The following is a 2604-nucleotide window of genomic DNA, read 5'->3' as shown; positions in this document are numbered from 1 at the left end:
TAACGATCCAAAACTTAAAGCGAAACTTATATACATTGCCATCCCCAAAAGGCAGTGTAAAGATCGAATATACAAAGATTCTCAATCTTTCATACGTCCAGCCCGTGCCAAGCACTAGGCGAGAACCACTACAAAAGAAACAAAAGAAACAAAAGAACTAGACTGGCTAGTCCATGCTCTCATTCTGCTCGCCGTCCCTTGTTAAGGAAAACAAAACTAAAGGGGTGAGCTAAAAACTCAGTGAGGTTCCGAACAGATAATCAAACAATCAATTCAATACATTAACATGGAGTATCAATAATTCAAGAAACATTTACAATGGAAAACGATAGTAACATTCATTAAAAGGATACGGGCTCACATGGAGCTATTCGTTCGTTCGTTCGTTCCCCTGACATTTCCCCTTATTCCTTCAATTATTTGAAAATTTCCTTTTTGAGAAGTAAAACCCTCGTGCCTTCGTTCGTTCATTCATCCCCTTCCGGACATTGACCGGACTCCACCCATCCGGACGTTGGCCGGACTCCACCCATCCGGACGTAGCCGGACTACAAGGTAATACTCGAGTATACCAAATTCACCCAGGGTCACCATATCGCCCGACAGAGTCCGCTTCTGGCTCAAGTCGATCGGTAACGAAGGGCAGGACCCAATTCAGCCAAAAGGCTTACATCATGCGCAACTAATGTTTCAATCGCTAAATCATTGAAAATTTCACATTTCATTTAGGTCGAGCGCGATAAAGTACACGCTCGCCTAGAAAATTTGTTTTGAAAATCATTGAAAATACTTAACACATCATCAAACAACAACAACAAGTCATGAAGTCATGGAGAATATAACAAACAAGAAACACTCACCTATGTACGCAAAACAACGGGTAAAATATCCTTCCGGATATTATCCTCAGTCACCGAGAAAATCTAAATTAAACGAGAAAGAATATTACAGATCATCTAGCCCAACAATTAGGTGCAATCAAAGAAACTCGACAATTATTGAGTAGAACGTACAAAAGACTTTAAAGTGAAATGAGGACATTTGGACCCGTGGACAAAATAACTAGGGTTTCACAGACCAAACGTAAGTATACCAGTTCAAATAAAAACTTAGTCCTCGAGCGAAAATTTGGGCAGCACGCCCTTTGTGTTTACCTAATTTTCCAGCCATTTTGGCTTCATTATTTTTCTCATTCAAGCCCAAGTTTATACACAACACAAATGCATTTCAATAGCCGTTCCATAGGCTCAAAACAATACAAGGACATAAATCAACTAATAACAAATGCGGAAATGAAGTTTACAACAAAAAACAGATTTGATAGGATTTTGCGGAATGGGCACATCCGAGACTACGCTTATCAGATTGAGGTGAAAGTTATACCATTTCGAAACTAAGACAGGGGCTACAAGATTGAAGAAGGTCATTCAGTCCAATTAGTAGTGCAACTAGGTCAAAAGATTAGTATACCAAACCAGCACCGTCAAAACAGGTTTACAAACCGCATTCTAGCTCAAATATCATAAGTCAGGCTCCCTAAGTCCAAATCAAGTGATTCCAAAGCCATTTGAAAGCTAAGATACAAGGCTACATTTCTTAAGAAGACATCAACAACTAAATCAGAAGCATTCCCAACCAAATTAACCAATTACAGAGGCAATTATCAAGTTCGGGTAGAAACAGGGCAGCAGGGGTATTTCAGTCTTTTCACAGGCTACGTTGCTCCGATTGAGCTGAAATTTTGTAGGCAACTATAAAATACCATTCTATACAACTTTAATGTTTTATGCCAAGCCTAATTCGGCCTCTAACATGGTGCAATAAAACCGGACAGAATAGAGCTGAAATTTTCCAGAAATCTGGAAATTTTGGTTTTCAATTGAACTTTCTTCCTTTCCTTGTTCCAATCACTACCAAAGCCCCTTATATAATCTTATATACAACATATACTAATCATACAACAAGTTTAGGCAGAAAATCATCAAACCCTAACTTGCATATATCATCCAAAATCATCACAACAACTTGTATAACTTGTAGTCTAATCAAAACATGAGCTAGATAACATCTTAAACCAAAAATTAAAAGAACAAGAACCATGATCAGATCTTATACCTCAAGACAAGAGCTTTCAAGAGTTATCCTTCACTTCCCTTGGCAAAATTTAGCTCCTTAAGCTTCCCAAACTTCCAAACTAATGATTAATCGGTTTAGTTTTTCTTGTTTTCACTCATTCAAGCTCAAACCAAGATTGATTGAAGTTTCCTTTTCTCTTGTTTTTCCTCCCTCAACTCACGGCTGATATGCAGAAATAATGGAGGAAATAGGTTGGTTTTTTGTGCTAAATATGGTGTAAATTAGTTAGTCAACCATCCAATGAAATACCGCCACTTGTCGCCACCAATTCCATTCATTTTTTCCCTTCTCTCTCTTGGTATTTAAAGTCAACAATTGTGGCTGATGTATGAGATATTTTGAGGGTTAATTAGCTGTAATAAAATAAGAAAATTAAGGTAATAAAGTAGGGATCAAGTGGTGTGTTCAATCGGTAGTGCGCGGTACACGTCGGTTCGCGCCGTTTTTCTTAAAAACACACGTACTAGG

At 38.2% G+C, this 2604-nt stretch overlaps 1 long non-coding RNA gene across 1 annotated transcript; it reads right to left on the bottom strand.

Moving 5' to 3' along the window:
* Positions 1–2286, bottom strand: LOC140006271 (uncharacterized). The gene is made up of 2 exons (XR_011813910.1): positions 2116–2286; positions 1–923 (listed from the first exon to the last, which is right to left on the bottom strand). It is a non-coding gene; the product is annotated as an uncharacterized lncRNA (long non-coding RNA).
* Positions 2287–2604: the final 318 nt, after the last annotated feature.

This window comes from Coffea arabica, chromosome 5e (assembly GCF_036785885.1).
Source record: "Coffea arabica cultivar ET-39 chromosome 5e, Coffea Arabica ET-39 HiFi, whole genome shotgun sequence".
NCBI classification, from domain to species: domain Eukaryota; kingdom Viridiplantae; phylum Streptophyta; class Magnoliopsida; order Gentianales; family Rubiaceae; genus Coffea; species Coffea arabica.
The sequence above is the reverse complement of the archived record's forward strand: the minus strand, read 5'-3'. Positions and strand labels throughout refer to the sequence as shown.